Source organism: Dasypus novemcinctus, chromosome 29, assembly GCF_030445035.2.
Source record: "Dasypus novemcinctus isolate mDasNov1 chromosome 29, mDasNov1.1.hap2, whole genome shotgun sequence".
NCBI lineage: Eukaryota > Metazoa > Chordata > Mammalia > Cingulata > Dasypodidae > Dasypus > Dasypus novemcinctus.
Window position 1 is genome coordinate 38,519,556 of NC_080701.1, and position 19,652 is coordinate 38,539,207.

General features: G+C 36.6%; 1 long non-coding RNA gene across 1 annotated transcript in view; it reads left to right on the forward strand.

The window, feature by feature from the left end:
• The window catches only part of LOC131276571 (uncharacterized), a 99,287-nt gene extending 80,015 nt beyond the window's left edge, over positions 1-19,272 (forward strand). The window contains exons 3-4 of the long non-coding RNA XR_011647768.1: positions 11,236-11,310; positions 16,013-19,272. This is a non-coding gene — a long non-coding RNA (uncharacterized lncRNA). The remainder of the gene's footprint in view (positions 1-11,235; positions 11,311-16,012) is intronic.
• The last annotated feature ends 380 nt before the right edge of the window (positions 19,273-19,652 follow it).

Here is a 19,652-nt window from a genome sequence, read left to right on the forward strand (position 1 = left end):
TATCAACAGATGAATGGATAAACTAACTGTGGTATATACAAACAATGGAATAGTACTCAGCTGTAAGAAGGAATGCAGTATTAACACACAGGATAACATGGATGAATCTTGAAGACCTTATGTTGAGTGAAGTAAGTCAGACACTGAAGGACATATATTACATTATCTCTCTGATATGAATTTGGCAAATTTAGCAGACTCACAGAGCTAGAGTCTGGAAGATAAGTTTACAGGAGACAGAAAGGGAGAAGGTTGTGCCCCAATGCCCATAAGGGCAAAATCTAGGATAATGTTGAAGTGTGTACTTGTGCAATGATTGGGCATGAAAGTGGTGCAGTGATAATATTGGGTTGGGCAGTGTTGGTTTTTGAGGTGGGTAGCCTGGGGCAGTTGGGTTGGACTGTCCATCAACCTGGGGTTAGGGTTGGGGGAGGGACCAGTTGAACACTCAGGATTTATGGGTATGTGGTTGGAAACTACAATGTTGGGAATGGTCTTTTGGCAAAATGGCAGGGGAAGGTTACTGGTTTAGGGCATTGGATATGGGATCATTTGGGACAGGGTGCATTGGGGCAGGTTTGTAGGGAGTGTATGTATTCATCTTTTCATATAAGATGTTATCAGTGCATGGAGACCCACATAATGAGTGGGAAGGTGTTGGACTCCCATCCTGGGGAGTCCTGCTATGGTCTTAAAATAGAGGGGCAGGAGTCTCTCAAGAGCATGGGCACTGCCTAATAGAGGAGGATAGACCAGTATGACAAGCCCTCAATGTTTTTTTTAAGTAACTATGAATTTGTTCTCAAGGGGTAAAGCTTGGTGGTTGACATGGGTCCTGAGGGAATGGGAGGGAGTTATAGAATAGATGGAACATAGGGTATTTTGCGGGTGATGCAAGTTTTCTACATGATCTTGCAATGGTGGTACAGGCCATGTTAAATTTCATCAAAACTTATAAAAGTTTATGGTCCAAAATGGAAACCATAATGTAACTCATTGAACATGGTTAGTAGATGTTTCAATATTTATACATCTACTGTAGTAAGTGTGTCATTTACATGAAAAAAAGTTATTACTAGGGGTAAGGGAAAAGGGGGAGGATATTTGGTTTATGAGACTCCCCTATAGTCTACATATGATGTTTTTGTAACCTAAAGCTTCTTTGAAGACAAAATGAAAAAAAATAAGACATTAGGGTAATAAACAAAAGAAAATTACACTGTACACACAAGATAACAAGTCTTACAGTGATGAAAGACATAATATCAAAAAATTTTAATTTATACTTTTAATTATTTTTTACTATTACAAGTATTTTTAATTTTTGGTATTTTATTTATTTTTAAAACTATCATTATTATTTCATTTTCTTATTAATACTGTTCGTAATTTTCTTAGCTTCATTTTTGAAGAAGTTTTGGATCACAGAAGCGTTACAGCTGTGGCAGGGGAGGATCAATGGTGCAGATTTCAGTGATGGGTGATGTATGGGAGGAGGTTCACCTGGGCATATGTGCAAGGCATATAAATGTGTTCAAGTGTTCATGGGGCATAGTCACGGTGAGTAGAGATTCACACAATAACTGAAAGGGTATTGAATTCCCACCCCAGGTAGCTCTATCACATTCTCTAATTGGACAGCAAGAATCCCCCATGTACAGGGGTAGTGACTAGTGAAGGATAGACTATTGACAGGTCCTTAATATTGATGAATGTACCTATGAATCTTTACTTTTCTAAAATTTATTTTTAAAAGATACATAGATCACACAAAATGTTACATTAAAAAATATAGGAGGTTCCCATATGCCCCACTCCACACACCCCTACCCTATTCGCACCTCAACAACTTCTTTCATTAGTGTTTCCTATTTATTGTAATTGATGAATACATTTTGGAGTACTGCTACACAGCATGGATTATAGTTTACCTTGTAGTTTACACTCTCTCCCATTCCATTCAGTGGATTATGGCAGTATATATATATATATGCCAGCATCTATCCCTGCAATATCATTGAGGACAACTCCAAGTCCCAAAAAATGCCCCTGCCCCCATATCACATCTCCTTTTCCTTTTCAATGCCTTCAGCAACTCCTGTGGCCACTATCTCCATATCAATGATATAATTTCTTCCATGCTAGAGTCACAATAATTCTATAGTAGAATACCAGTAAGTCCACTCTAATCCATATTTTATTCCTCCATCCTGAGGTCCCTAGGGTGGCGATGCCCACTCCACCTCTCCACTGAGAGAGGGCTTCAATCCCACATGGCTGGTGGATGGGACTCTCATGCCCACAGCTGAAGATTTTCTCAGTTCCTTGTTGTGGTGGTTGTCCATCCTCACCTCCCTGTCAGCTGACCTGGGTAAATCCAAAGAACTGGAGAGTAGGTGCTGCAATGCTGCTGAGACTCAGAGCCCAGCTGGCACATGGACAGTCCAGAGATTTAAGTCTCCTGAGGCATGCATCAACCCCAGCACCAAACACAGTGACCCTTTACTTTTGAAATGGAAACTAAGCCTAGTACTATAGGGTGCCTAAAAGTTACCTCCTTAGAGCCTCCTAGTTGCTCAACTGTGACCTTTCTCTAAGTCAAACTTAGAATGTAAATGCATTACTTTCCCCCTAATGCTGGACATGAGTCCTGGGGATGTGCCTCCTTAGCACCAAGGGATTACTACTAAGCACCAACTAGCAATGTGACTGAAAAACAACATTGACCAAAAGGGGAGAAATTATAAAAGCAAATGAGTTTATATGGCTAAGATACTTGAAAGTTAATCAGGACGTTCCAGAGTTTAGCTTATGCATATCTCAACAGGATTTTATTGATGGCCAAAATAAATATTGTATCAAATAGTTGAGACAATCAGACACTACAGTCAGAGCAAACAGCTCAGGACTTTGATGACCTCCCAGTGGGCCCTTCTTGGGAATTTATGCTCCCCAGTGTGACAGAGTTAGACTCAGTTGTAGTTTCCCCATACCTGGCCCTTTTGCCCCTTATGTTTCAACATATACTTGGTGCTAGAGTTGATAGGTGTATGTCCAAGTCTTCAATATTTGTGCTGTCCATGTGCCAGCTGGGCTTTGAATTTCATCAGAGTTGCAACACCTACTCTCCAGTTCTTTGGACTCACCCAGGACAACAACAAGGTGATGATCAACAATGACCATCCCAATGACCAGAGAGAGTCTTCATCTGCAAGCAAGATAGTCTATCCATCTAACCCATGGGATCTAAGCCCTCTCTCAATTAGAAGCAGGGTTGGCAACATCATTCCAGAATCTTCAAAATTGTGGAATGAATGTTGAACTAGATTAGACTTACTGATATCCTAGTATAGAATAATTGTGATTCTAGCAATGGAAGAACTTTTATCATTGATGTGGAGGCAGTGGTCACTGGAGGTTCTGAGGGGAGAGAGAGGGAAATACGAGTATAATATGGGGGCATTTTCAGGACTTGGGAATTATCCAGAATGACATTGCAATGACAAATATAGGTCATTTTATATCTTGTCATAACTTTCAAAATTGGGTGAAAGAAAATGTAACCTACAGCGTAAACTATAATCTACACTTAGTGGCAGTGCTCCAAAATGTGCTCATCAATTCTAACAAATGTACCACACTAATGAAGGATGTTATTAATGTGGGAAAATATGGAAGTGGTAGGGAGCATGGCATATAGGAATCCCCTATATTTTTAAAATAATTATGTAATCTGAGTATCTTAAAAACAAACAAAAAATAATGAAGATGAGAAAAAAAAACAGACATAATGGATAATTTTGAATTTCATCATACAATGAGAAATATATATTTCAGACTAGATAGAGCTAGAGTACTAGGTATTATTAAATATGTCTATACAAAAAATTTCTAATATTAAAATTTCATTTTGTATGTTTTAAGAAATCTTGAAGATTATTCCTCATTATATATAGTTATAATTAAAATATGTTGAAAATATGGAAAGAGTAAATGATCATCCTAATCCTGAGATGAAAATTAAATTGGTGATTAAATATAATGAAAATCAAATCCAAAGGAAAATTCCTGAAAGGAATTAAAAATTTAATATTCTGATTAATATGGTGAACTACTTGCTGGGCACAAAAAAATTAAATAACTCAAAAATATTGAAAAATGAACATAATACAGTATTAAATTATATGAAGAAAATGAAATAGAATTAGAAGGTATTCAATTTTTATGAGTTTCCCTTGATAATTAGAAGATAATTGATCCAAATATTCAATATCTAGAGGGAAATAATTTGGACAGATATTCTACATGTGAATATTATTTAAGTGTGCATTACAGATATAAAATATAATGATATTCACACATGCAATGATTCAGAAAGGTAAAATCTAATATTTTTTAAGGTTGTTACTTGAATATTAAGTCAGTTAGTGGTGCCTTTATCCAGGAAACAACTATGAAGAAACAGATAGGAATAAGTCAGTCTTAAAAAAGAGATATGATGAATTTTTCAATTGCCAAAACATTGTAATATAAATATTATAATATAAGTATATCTTTCAGGCATTGCATGAATATGAGAAAGACCAGATTTTTACTAAGATTATTAGTTTTGATTTTAGGACGGTTGTGTTCATCATTAACTCCTTTCCACTAATATAATAAAACTGATCCATAATAAGACTCTTTTCAAATTGCAAAAAGTATAGCTGAATATAAATGAGCATAAGTGCCTAAGAAGAAAATATTTTCTAGATGGGACACTGGAGCTAAATAGGAAGTCTTCAAAGAATTAAATTCTAAGACATAAAAAGTCTAACATGTCCTTAGGCTATAAGAAGACTGACTAATCCTTTAAGAATCAGAAAAATTAAGCCCAATCTGTGGGTGATAACTTTTCTATCTCACTTTTGGAAAAAGTGAATCACGGGAAGCAGGTGAGACTCAAGCAGCTGGGTGTCAGCCTACCATACAGGAGGTCACAGTTTCAGTTCCTGGTGCCTCCTGAAAATAAAAAAAGATGAGCACACAATGAACAGACACAGAGAGCAAAGAGCAAGCACAAAACAATGAGGGGAGGAGAAAAAATAAAATAAAAAATAAATCCCAAAAAAACAGTGAATCACATAGAATTAGCAAGACTGTTGCTCTACAGGCCAATGCTTCATTCCATTCTATACTAAGGAATCTTGTTCCTAATCAGGCAGAAGCTTGTATGAAACAAGGGCAGCACACATCTTTCAGAGAGAGCTGAGGAAAGAGCTAAAACTTCCAAACTACATTCTGTGTAGGTCAAGATTTTTTATAGCCCCCTTATGAACAACACCTCAAGAGTTCCAACATTAGTAGAATTTTAAGTGCTATAGCCATATAGAATCCTCAATTTCATAGTTGTCTTAGTTCTAATCACTTTATTATTAGATCAGGCACATGTACATGAGTGAATGCAAGAACAGGAATTTTAAAAGAATGCTGATCTAACCCAAAAGACTCAATATTTACTTCCAGGGTAGATGTATTTTTACCATGAAATTATATAAAATCGTCAGTTTAGCTACTGATATACAAGGCATGGTCTTATATAATGCCATACATTATTTTTACTTTTAAACCATCATAATAATTTTACAAAACATTTTGACAATATAGAAAGCCTTTTAAGGAAGAATACATGAGTTACACAGATATAGAATAGAGTATGGAAAACTATGACACAGAGATGCATAGCTGAATGCCATGTATAAAAGGCAAAACATAACTAGACAGGAGAACTCTAGATATTTTACCAGGAAAGATTCAAACCTAAGAATGTACATCAAATATAAATGACACCTCTTTCAAATTTTGCTTTTACATATTTTTAAAATCACAGATAACCCTGGTTGGGAACTCAAAACACCTGTTGAACACTCTGCCCAGTGCAATGTTAATCTCTCTGTTCTGGAGACACTAGATGAGGGGGTTTATGAACGGGGGCACCATGGTGTAGAACATGCCTGTGAGCAGGTTGCTAAGAGATGCTTTATTTGCAATGGGACCTAAGACAGCAATAATTCCAGAAATCGTAAATATAAGTAGAACTGCCAACTGTGGAGTGCAGGTGGATAAGGCTTTATTCTGGGCTTCCATGGAATGCATGCTAAGCACCACTGAAAATATACGAATGTATGATAGAAACAACAAAGCAGAACATATGAAGCCCATGCATACATTCATAGCTAGGAAAACATACTCAGAAAAACGAACATCTAAAGATGAGATCCTCAAAATTTGAGGTACATCACAGAAATACTGAGAGATTACATTCGACCCTGTGGAGGGAAGCTTGAATAAGATTCCTGTATGGATGGTAGAATTGACCAACCCACTTGCCCAGGAGCCACCAGCTGCCTGTGTGCACATATGTGGGGTGATGGTGAGTCCATAGTGCAGAGGGTGGCAAATGGCAACATATCGATCATAGGACATCACCACAAGGAAGGAAAGCTCTGTGGATGCAAAGAGGATAAACAGGAAAATTTGAGCAGCACATGCTGTGAGAGAAATTGATTTATAGCCTTACAGAGAATTCACAACCAATTTGGGAACCATAACTGAAATGTAGCAAAGATCTATCAGAGATAAATTGCCTATAAAGAAATACATTGGAGAGTGTAGACGTGGGCTGGTCACTATGACAGTAATAATCAGAAGATTCCCAGTCAATGCTCCCAGATAAATCACTAAGAACAGTAGACCTTGCACAACTTGCAGCTCCCGGGAGCTTGAGATATTCATGAGGATGAATTGTGTGATGATGGTGAGGTTGCTCATATCTTGTTACATGCTACAGTCCCTGGGAGACAAAGCATAAAATTTTAAGGTAACACAAAAATAAAGAAGATCCACAATTTTGCCAAATAATATGCAAATTTTGACATCAAGGAAAGGCTTCTAACCTGGAAATTAGGATATAGGAAATCAACAAATGGCATTCTGTAAAAATCAATCAATGCACATATCATTTTCATCTTGGGCCTCTATACTTCAGCATTCACAGGATAAAAGAATCTAGGCAAATAAATGTTTTTAATATGAGATCAAGGTCCAGCAACCTTTCAGTCATTCAGCCACATTTCCTAGTATTCAGTTAATCCTTTCATTTAAACTATTTATTAGACTGGTTTCACAATGCCAACAATTTAAGTGTTAAAACCCTCAAAATAAAATACACAGTTAAAATCTTAAATATTATATGGTATTTGAATATCAAAATGAGCTGCCACTACATACTACTTTTAAAATGGACAAGATAGTGTGAAGTACTCTTATCTATAGGGTAATCACCACAATTTACAATTATATATTTATGCTTGTATTATCATCTAGGAACTAATTATGTTTGTTTACTAGCTGTGCAGTCTTTTCTGTCTGCCCCCTTCAAATCTACTTTCCACATTGCCTTCTGGCTTATATTTGGGTTCAACCTATAGGAGCACCAGCAAGTGATCAGAGGATAGAAAAGAATGAGTATATTCCCCCAGCATCTTAATTTACAAAAGGTATGGAGGAAGATTGCATACTGATTGTATCTTGTCATGAAGTCAAGTTTAATATATTTACTACTAAAAAATATTCATGTAAAGTTGATAGCAATACTCTTGCTATCACTCAAATTAAGTAACTCTCATAGGGCCCCCCCTTATTTTTAGGTAACATTATTTGCAGAAAATTTCCTTCTCATTAAAAAAAAAAAAGCCAACAATGCATAATTAAGCAAAAAGAAAGATTTAGTTCCCCATATCCTCAAAGTTAGCTTGCTTTCTCAGTACGGAAATGGTAGTAAACGTGACAAAAACTGTATACACCAAAAAGGTATTTCTCTCTCAGCTTAACCAAATAAAACAATTAAAATTTTTCATGTCTTATTGGGAATAATCTAGTTTTTTTCTGTCAAATAAAGTAGGTTTTTTTCATTTTTTTCTTAAAGGACTCCTTGTAAAAGTACTTGACAGGGTCATTCCAAATTAACAGGAGGCTTTAACCCTGTTCATAACTGATAAACTACTGGATAATATTTGCAGTTTCAACTCAGGAGAAACTATTCTATTGAGAACCTACTATAAAACAAACAAAAATATTAACAATGACAACAAAATCACTGTCTACTGGTTTAGAAGATGACTATCACCTTTTACCAAGTACCCAACTCTCCAGGGAGTAGAACTCAGGGAATGAGAATCAATTTTAGACCCCATTCCACAGTATTTCAATTTCTGAACTACCAAAAAGAACTTATTTCACCTATAGGGAATTTCCAAAGAATGGAAAATAACAAAATGCATCTTCAGTGCAGGTGACGTAAAAGGTGTATATACAGATTCATCATAAATTTTTAGTTTAAAGCATGACCATCTAAGTATGGGATTTTTCTGATATTTCCTAATAGTTACACTTGGCTCTTTACTGTGTTAATATCATGCATACATACATGAAACTAGTAAAATTTAATTTGCTGGTCAATAGACAACATAGTCCCACATTAATATTCATTAAAAACTGACATAAATAAACAAAACCTATACCAAGAAAATTGCCCAAATCACTTATCACTGAAAAGCTAATCTCGAGAGACATTATCATCTAGGAGGCCCTCTTTACCACGGCCACGTCCTCTTCCTCTCGCTCAGCCTCTTCCTCCTCCTGCAACAGCTTCCCTTTTCCTGGATTTCCCTTTAGGTTCAACGTCCACAAGTAGCGTATCCAGGGTCATGCTGTCTGGCGGACTGAAATAACGAATAGTATTTCCTCTAATACTACGTTTCCAGCGGCGCAGGTTCTGCTCTTCAGGGTCCTTTCCGCAGCTTTAGGATGTGTATTCATGCTGAAGTCCACACCCGGGATCGCTCCATGGACCTGCGTTCCATTCTTCAACTCAGTGGTTACGGCTTCACGGCTCAATCTCATGGAAAATCTCACTAGCTTAATCCTGGCGGTCCTTCCGCTCCGACTGTGCACAAAATTGACCAACCAAGGACAGCTGGACTGGGAGTGTGAATGGCCGGAAACACTTAGTCCCGGGGTCCAGACATTAAACACATTTTAAAACTCTGCCTGAATATATGCAGTTATTATTTTCTCATTTTCTATAACATCAAAAGCTAAATAGGACAGGCTCTCTAAGAAAGTTCCTGTATCAGCTTATGCGTTTGAACACTGCACAGCAGGTAATGATTCTCCTCACGTACCAGGGACCTAGGACGACTTCTAATATCTCCCCATTGGTGGCAGAAAGACCTAGAAATTTTTTGTGTTTTAAAGTTAATGACTAGTTCCAGGATCTTCTGAGAATGGTTTTATTCCAAATGAGACCACATATAATTCCTCACCTTTCTTTAATTGTACGTGCTTAATAAGAATGCTTATGAGTCCTTTCTCTCCTCCTTTATAGCAATTGCCGAAAAAATTACATTTAAGAATCTAATCATTTCATTTTCTTCATGGCCGTGTGAATAAAGAGTTACTTTGCTGTCATTCTAGTTAACCTTCTCTCATACACACAGTATCTAAGAAAAGCATTCCACCTGTCATTTCTCCTTCACAAAGCATCCTTTCAGCATCAGGCATAAATTCCAATATTTAATGAAGGGTTAACATACCTCCTGTTTCTCCCACACAGACGCTTTTCTACGTTGTAGTAATCTCCTCATTCATAAATAATTGTGCTAACGTTATTTAATCGTGCTTTCTTGAAGCATTTCAGAGATTAAAGATATCTCATTTCATATTATTATTTTAATGATAAAATTAGTTATGTCAAAGTGGATTTTTAGTACTATTTAATTTTCATTTCTGGGAAGTCTACAATTAAAGACTGTAAGTATAAAAATATAGAATTTGTATTTTGTTAATATTTTATGTATAATCCCTTTGTCTTCACAAAGATATTTTAAAATTTTAACAACAATTTTAATAAATAATAATAATGTTGATTTGTTTATGTTGGCTATATCCAGATGAATTTCTATTGTATTGAAAAATATTTTGTCCAAATTGATGTTTATAATATCCTTCCTATTATATATGTTTTCTTGTAATATCCACATTTTTTTCATTACATTAGGCAGATTATTTTATTAACTACTGAAACTTTACTCTGGTTAATCTGATAAACATCACCAATGGTGCATATTACTGAATTGACAAACACTGAAAACTATTGTTTTCTAATATTTGCTTTACCAGAATCATGCATTAACACTGGATCATTAAAGTATCCTTCCATCTCTTCAGATTCCATCTTCCTCTTCAGTCTACAGAAATTCACAACTTTCACTATGCTAAATTTAAAATGGCATATTCTTCAACATATGTCATGAGGGTTAAATGAATACATTTGGCCACAAGAGAAATCTCAGGGTTTTTCCCCTATTTTTTTTTACAAACTCTTGGATATTTAGAAAGTATTCACTTTACAATTTTAAAATGTGGACACTAACATAGAGAGTGGTGTTGGTAATTCTTCGTCTATGGTTAAAAAGCTATAAACAATATCACATTAAAATGATCAGCATAGAGCAATGCTGCATCGGAAAATCAAGCAAATAAATATCAGAAATTGTTCATTGTAAACAGTACATTGGAAATCTTTATATTCATCAGATGCTTAAATGACTATTTTATTTACATTGATAGATTCCCAAGAAATTATATCATAACTTTCATTTGTCTGTAAATTTCATAGGTCTCATTTAGAAGCTAGCTCTAGAAATTTTCTTTTTTCTTCCAACACTCCAATTTCAAGGAATTTTGATATCACTGGATTTCCAGTCTTTTCAGTTAAGCTGTGGATTCACAGACAGCTCTTTAGGTACCATTTTAAATCATGAATAACATTTAAATCAGAAAAAATCCAGCCTACCTTATGAGCTAAAATATGTCATATGGGGAAGTTATAATTAAGTATGCAAATGATCTTGAAGCATATCAGTGCTGTTTCAGAGAATTATTCATTGGTAATATCAAAGAAACAAATCAAATATAATGTACAAATATACCTGAAAGGTGAGATAAGTGATATTCCCTAGCATGACTATACCTTTTGAAATATTTAAATGATTAACAAAATTCATGATCCTGCCACTTCCTTCACCAGTAAAACTCATGGAGTCTCTTCTCAGTGAGATATAATCTTAATAACCCGTCTACTTCTGGATTCTTTATAAACATGTTTTTTTCCTTTGGAATGGACATATATAGGTCTTACCTCTCATGAGCCCTGGTTAACTGTCAAGGTCAACCTCAAGAGGCCAGCTTTCCTGCAACTGCTGCTTGGTAAGAATCCTTCCCTATACACTTGAGATTAATTAAATTTGTAGTGGTGTTTCTTTAAAGAAAAAAGTAGGATTTTTGCTTGTTAAATTTAACAAAGAAATATTCACTTAATGCTTACCAATTCACAGGAGATTCAATACATTCTTGGTTTTGTAACAGATCGTAAATGGAATTTATTTACATATAGAAAATCCATAATATTGAGTTACCCCTAATAAAATACGTTTTCTGAAGATTTTGGACTAAACTTATGGCATTGAGGAAATTCATATGCAGTTTAAATTTAACTAAAAAATTAAAAACTAATAATTGACCAGCAGCTACTAAGCTAAAAATAAACGAATAAGTAAAGCCAGCATTCAAGAATAGATTTTAAAAGGTAAAGAAATTTTTTTAAAAAGAGTTTTAGCACAGAGTGAGACTTATTTAAAGAAACCTGACTGAATAGATTTTCACACAGGGAATGTAAGCAATAAAGTTTGGTTGCATTTAGACTCAATTTTTACTCCTCAAAAGAAATTCTTAGTAGAGAAGACAACTGAAAGTTATTCTGAAATTTTCATTAATGACTGCCCATCTGGAAAAAAGCATAATTTGGGTAGGGCTAAGAAGCTCCAAGAAAATTCTGGAAATGAAGCCTCAAAATTAGAAGATTCTACAGGATTTTAACATAGTTATAAAATTCAGCTGGGAAGTTTGGTGAGTGGAGATAACCACTCCTCTTTTACATTTTGAAAATCTCTTTAATGTCTGGGTTAATAGAACACATCTGAATTCTCAAATCATTTTTTGTCTTTCAAACTTTTTTTTTAAAAGATTTATTTTTATTTATTTAATTCCGCCCCCTCCCCCGGTTGTCTGTTCTCGGTGTCTATTTGCTGCATCTTGTTTCTTTGTCTGCTTCTGTTGTCGTCAGCCCCACGGGAAGTGTGGGCTGCGCCATTCCTGCAGCTGCACTTTCTTTCACACTGGGCAGCTCTCCTAATGGGTGCACTCCTTGCGCGTGGGGCTCCCCTATGTGGGGGACACCCTGCGTGGTGCGGCACTCCTTGAGTGCATCAGCACTGCGCATGGGCCAGCTCCACACGGTCAAGGAGGCCCGGGGTTTAAAGCGCGGACCTCCCATGTGGTAGACGGACGCCCTAACCACTGAGCCAAGTCCGTCTCCCTCTTTCAAACTTTTGCAACACGATTTGTTAGCTGAAGTATATGGACAAAATATGGCTTCACACAAAAGGAATCTTTACAAAAAATGGTTGCCAGAGGAAAGGAGCGCATGAATCACACTTTCAGGTAACCAATGTTATTCTTTTGGGATTCTAAACCAAAATTCAACAAATGGTGGTTTCTTCTTTTTTTTTTAATGAAAGTTAATAGATAACAGGAATGTTACATTAAAAAAACAAAAAAACCTAAGAGGTTCCCATATATCCCACTCCCCACCCTCATCACATCATTTTTGTAAATTGTAGTTTTTTGAAGACATATACATCCCCAAAAAAATATGAGGTTCCTGTATACCAGCCCCCCCCAACTCCTCCCACACCAACAACCTCCCTCATCATTGTGGCACACTCATCACATTCGGTGAACACATTTTGGGGTCCTGCTGCTCTACACAGATAACAGTTTAGCCTGTAGTTCGCACTCTCCCCCAGTACATTCAGTGGGTTATGGCAAGATATAGAAAGTCCAGCATCTGACCCTGCAATATCATTAAGGACAACTCAAAATCCCAAAAATGCCCCACATCACATCTCTTCTACCCTCTCCCTGCCTTCAGCAACTAGTGTGGCCACTTTCTCCACCCCGATGTTACAATTTCTTCTATTACTTGTCACAATAGTTTTATAGTAGAATACCAGTACATCCACTCTAGTCCACATTTTATTACTCCATTCTGTGGACTCTGGGATGATGATGCCCTCTCCACCTCTAGATTAAGAGGGGGCTTAGATTCCACATGGATGATGGATGCAATTCCTCTGCTTACAGATGTAGGCACTTTTGATACCCTGGTGTGGTGGTTGACTATCTTCACCTCCCTGTTAGCTGACCTGGGTAAGACCAATGAACCAGAGAGTAGGAGTCGCCACTCTGCTGAGGCTCAGGGTCCAGCTGGCACATGGGCAGTCCAGAGATTCAAGTCTCCTGAGTATGGACTAACCCTAGCGCCACCCACAGATTCAGTAAAAGTGACAGAAGAAACGTGTAGAAAAGTCACATCTCAGTCCAGCTCCGTCACACTCAGGAGCACAAATTCCAAAGTAGGGCCCTCTGACATGGCACAGAGCTCCAAATCCATCTGCCATGACTGTATACCCTGTGGATCTCCGTAGTCTTCAGGAGAACCAATATCTAGGGTTGTATCCACTTTGGCTTTTTCTTGGGTCCTGCTGAGGTGTGCATAAACGCGACCCCTCGGATGACCTCCCGACTCTTTTTAGAAGACTCTTAGCCATATCAACTCATTTATCTTTGTCATTTCCCCCTTTTATTCAAGGTCAAAGAGCAGTTTTTAACACTTGATCCAACATGTAGGCTGAGATATTCTGCTGGTCTGAGTTGACCCTTTTATTCAAGGTCTCTTTCTACTTGCTTCTCCAGTTAGTGATTGATAGTAATCCCTTGGGGCTAGGAAGGCTCATCCCCAGGGGTCATGTCCCGTGTTGAGGGAAGGTAATGCATTTACACACTGAGTTTGGCTTAGAGACTGGCCACATTTGAGCAACATTGAGGCTCTCAGGAGGTAACTCTTAGGCACCCTACAGCTTTAGACCTAGTTCATATTTCAGGCACACAGGCTCCTAAGCATAGTCATCAGTATCAAAGGCTCATTATTGGACCATCCTTCCTTGTTGATCTTTGCCATTGCACTTGGGGGATTATTGTTGTTCCATTGGAGAATGTGACAGAGCTCCGCTGGGTGGGAACTCAGCACTCCCTCAGTTGATGTTTGTAATTGTAACTACTATAAAAATACTCAACATATATCCTACCATATTTATGTTTCCTACATACATGCCCTGAAGAACTACCCACCACCCATGTGCCCCCCATCAATAAGACCCCACACCTGAGTTCCTCCCCTGACATAGTTGAACCTCTCTGTAGTCCAAAACTTCTTCAACAATGAATCATATTATATTGCCAAATTCAATTAATAGGAAATTGAAATACAGTGATGGGTTTAAAGTTAAGAAATAGAATACATAGTAATTAGAAACACTAAAAGTAAAAATAAATTGGTGTATTAATAAAATGAAAAATATTATAAAGATTTGTTTCTAACATTTTGCCTTTCATCACTGTAATAGGTGTTGCCCTGTATGTACAATGGCAAGGCACTTTCATTTCTTCCTCAGTGTCTACATCCTTTCTTTTATTTCTAATTTTTAATTTTGTCTTCAAAAAAGTTTTAGATCACAGTAATTCACTTGCACAATACAGGGGACTCCCAAATATCTAACATCAAACTCTTTACACCTTTCCTGGCAATGATCTCTTTACATGTTCACATTATATTTGCTGCAGCTGATGTACAAATTTTGAAACATAGCTATCAAACATGGTTTCATTTTGGTCTACATTATTGTTTATATTTTAGACTGTACAGATTTCTAAATTTTTACTTCCCTTATGTTTTACATTATAGTTTACATTTTAGTTTATAGACTTTTATACACTTTAGATGTAAGTTGACATGTCCATCATTGCATAACTTGTGGAGCACTTCCATTGCTCCCCAGTTGCCCTGCTTCCATTCATGCTATACCTCTCTCCCCCTTCCCTCAGGGCACACCGTGACACTCAAACTTCACTCCTTGAGGAATGCAATTTACAGATACTGCAATAATGCTGAGAGTTTGACATACTAGATGATCCTAACTAACTGGGAGACAGCGATCCTCACAAGAGACACAATTCCCTTTCTTTGAAAACATCAGGTCTCCCCAGGATGTGGGTACACCTTCACACTCATTGTATGGGTCTCCATCCAATGATATAACCCATTATGATGAAATGAGCCCACTCACATACTCCCTAGAAGCTTGCCCCTGTACCAGATCCCCCCCTCTTAAGCACCTTAAACACGTGATCCTTCCTTATTATATTTTCTAAAGAGTTTTCCCAACACTGTAGTTTCAGCCATATACATGACATTCTCCTATATTCAATGGTTCCCCCCGCCCTCCCCACAGTTGCTTGGGTCAATGACCCATCCTCCCACCCCTAGACCCCTCAAGCCCACAAAGCCCCACCCAAAGGTATCCCTATGCCCCCATCTTATCTCTTCCCTGTACAAATACTTACCTCTAGCTTATCATAGATTTCACCCATAGACTTCAGCTCACAACCTTCCTCTCCCTCACAGATCCCTTTAAGTCTATCTTCCAGTCTTTAGCTCTCTGAGACAGCTCTGTTTGCTTGCTTTATATTAGAGAGTTCATGCAGTATTTGTCCTTCAATGCCTGGCTTGTATCACTCAACATAAGTCCTCAAGATTCATCCATGTTATCACATATGCTTGTACTGTATTCCTTCTTATAGCTGAGTAGTATTCCATTGTATGTATATACCAAATTTTATTTATTCATTCATCCATTGATGGGCATTTGGGTGGATTCCAACTATTGACAATTGTGTATAATGCTGCTATGAACATTGGTATACATATATCGGTTTGTGTTCTTATTTTCAGATCTTCTGGATATATACCCAGCAGTGGAATTGCAGTGGAATCATATGGCAAATCTATAGCTAACTTTTTGAGAAACTGCCAAACAGTCCTCCAGAATGGCTGGATCCTTCTGCATTCTCACCAGCACTGGATGAGGATTCCCATTCCTCCACATCCTCTCCAGCGTTTGTAGTTTTCTGGGTTTTTTGTTGTTGTTGTTTTGTTTTGTTTTGTTTTTTTGATAGCTGCCGGTCTTATGGGAGTGAGATGTTATTTCATGTAGTTTTGATTTGCATTTCCCTAATAGCTAGTGATTTTGAGCAATTTTTCATATGCTTTTTAGCCATTTGTATTTCTTCTTTGGAGAAGCATCTGTTCAAATTTTTTTTCCATTTTTTAAATGGGTTGTCTTTTTATTTCCAAGATATAGGAGTTCTTTATATATCCAGAATATAAGTCTCCTATCAGATATATGATTACCAAATATTTTCTCCCATTGGGTAGGCTCTCTTTTCACTTTCATGACAAACTCCTTTGAGGTGCGAAAGGCTTTAATTTTGAGGAAGTCCCATTTATCTATTTGTTCTTTTACTGCTTGTGCTTTGGGTGTGAAGTTCGTGAAACCATTTCCTGTTACAAGGTCCTGTAGATGCTTCCCTGCATTGTTTTCCATGGTCTTTATGGTCTTGGCTCTAACAGTTAGATCATTGATCTACCTTGAGTTGATTTTTGTATAAGATGTGAGATGGTAATCCTCTTTCCTTCTTTTGCCTATGGATATCCAATTCTCTAGACACCATTTATTGAAGAGGCCATTCTCTCCCAGTTGAGTGGGCTTGGTGGCCTTGTCAAATATCATATGACAGTATACATGAGGATCTATATCAGAACTATCAATTCAGTTCCATTGGTCAGTGTGTCTCTCCTTGTGCCAATACCATGCTGTTTTCACTACTGTAGCTTTGTAGTATGTTTTGAAGTCTGGTAGTGTGATTCCTCCAGTTTCATTTTTCTTTTTCAATATGTCTTTGGCTATTCAGGGCCACTTTCCTTTCCAAATAAATTTCATAGATAGTTTCTCTAGTTCCTTAAAGAATGCTGTGTTGATTTTTATTGGGATTGCATTGAATGTGTAGATCAGTTTTGGTAGGATAGATATCTTAATAATATTTATTCTTCCTATCCATGAACAGGGAATATACTTCCATTTGTTTCGGTCTTCTTTGATTTCCTTGAACAGTTTTGTGTAGTTTTTTGTGTATAAGTCTTTTACATCTTTGGTGAAATTTATTCCTGTGTAATTGATTTTTTTATTTACTGTTGTAAATTATGTTTCTTGATTTCCTCCTCAGATTCCTCATCATCAGTGTACAGAAATGCTACTGATTTTTGTGCATTGATCTTATAACCTGTGAATTTACTGAACTCATTTATAAGTTCTAGATTTTGTTGTAGATGTCTCAGGGCTTTCCATGTATAGGATCATGTCATCTGTAAATAGTGAAATTTTGACTTCTTCCTTTCCTATTTGGATTCCTTTTATATCTGGTTCTTGCATCAGTGCTCAAGCAAGTTCTTCTAACACAATGTTAAATAGAACGGATAATAGTGGGCATCCTTGTCTTGTTCCTGATCTTAGAGGGAAAGATTTTAGGATTTCACCATTGTAAATGATGTTAGCTGTGGGTTTTTCATATGTACCCTTATTATATTCAGAAAGTTTCATTATATTTCTATCTTTTGCATTGTTTTTAGCAAGAAAGCGTGCTGTATTTTGTCAAATGCTTTTTCTGCATCTATAGATATGATCATGTGATTTTTTCCCCTTCAATCTGTTTATGTGGTATATTACATTAATTGATTTTCTTATGTTGAACCATACTTGAATACCAGGAATGAAGCCCATTTTGTCATGGTGTATAATTTGTTTAATGTGTTGTTGAATACTATTAACAAGTATTTTTTGAGGATTTTCACCTCTAGGTTCATTAGAGAGATTGGTCTGTAATTTTCCTTTTTTGTGGCGTCTTTGTTTGGCTTTGGTATTAGGGTAATGTTGGCATCGTAGAATGAGTTAGGCAATGTTCCTTCTATTTTGATATTTTGGAAGAGTTTAAGCAAGACTGGTGTTAGTTCTTTCCAGAATGTTTGGTAGAATTCACCTGTGGAGCCATCTGGCCCAGGACTCTTCTTAGTTGGGGGATTTGTAATGACTGATTCTATCTTTAGTTGTAACTGGTTTGTTGTAATCATCAATTTCTTCTTTTGTCAATGTAAGCTGCTTATGTGTTTCTAGGAATTTGTCTATTTCCTTTAAATTGTTTTTCTTGTTGGAATACAGTTTTTCAAATATACTCTAATGATAGTCTTTATTTCAGGGGGGTCAGTGGTGATATCACCCTTCTCATTTCTTATTTTAAGTATTTGCATCTTCTATTTTTCTTTGTAAGTCTAGCTAAAGGTTTGTCAATTTAATTGATCTGCTCAAAGAACCAGCTCTTTGTTTTATTTTTGAGTGCTTTCCTATTTTCTATTTCATTTAGTTCTGCTCTGATCTTTATTATTTCTTTCTTCTTTCTTTGGGTTTAGTTGTTTTTTTTCACTAATTCCTCCAATTGCTTAGTTAGTTCTTCAATTTTAGCTCTTTCTTCTTTTTTGATGTATGCATTTATGGCTATGAATTTTCCCTCTCAGTACAGATTTTGCTGCATCCCATAAGTTTTGATACCTTGTTATCATTTTCATTAGTTTCAAAGTAGTTATTGATTTCTGTTGGGATTTCCTCCTTGACCCATTGTTTTTCTAAGAGCGTGCTGTTTAACTTGCATATCTTGTTGCCAAATCTGGGCCTCTGCCCCTTGCAGATTTCCAGCTTCACTCCACTGTGTCGGAGAAATTATTTTGTATGATTTTGATCTTTCTGTATTCACTGAGGCTTTCTTTGTGGCCTAGCATGTGGTCTAATTTGGAGAATGATCCATGTGCATTTAAGAAGAATGTATATCCTGCTGCATATGGGTGTAATGTTTTGTATATGTCTATTAGGTCCAGATCCTCTAATCTATTGTTCAAAGTCTTCATTTCTTTATTGATTCTCTTTTGAAATGTTCTGTCAAATGATGATAGTGGTGTGTTAAACTCCCCCACTATAATTGTAGAGGCAGCTATTCCTTCACTTAATTTCTCCAGTGTTTGTCTCATATATTTTGAGGCACCCTTGTTAGGGGCATAGATGTTTATGATTGTTCCTTCTTCTTGAAAAATTATACCTTTCACTAATATATAGTGTCCATCTTTGTCTTTCACAACAGTTTTGCTTTTAAAGTCTATTTTGTCTGATAGTAATAGAGCTACACCTGCCCTTTTTTGGTTATTGTTTGCCTGTAAGATTGTTTTCCAGCCATTCACTTCAATCTCCTTGAATCCCTGGGTCTAAGATGTGTTTCTTATGGACAGAATATAGATGGGTTATATTTCCTTATCCAATCTTGCAATCTATGTCTCTTAACAGGTGAGTTTAATCCATTGAAGTTCAGTGTTATTACATTCAAGGAATTACTTATATTAGCCATATTTTCTTTGGATTTGTGTTTGTCAGCTTAAAGCAGTGATTTTGGTCTTTGGTGCTGCTGGACCTTGAACGATTCTTCCCTGTGGCCCT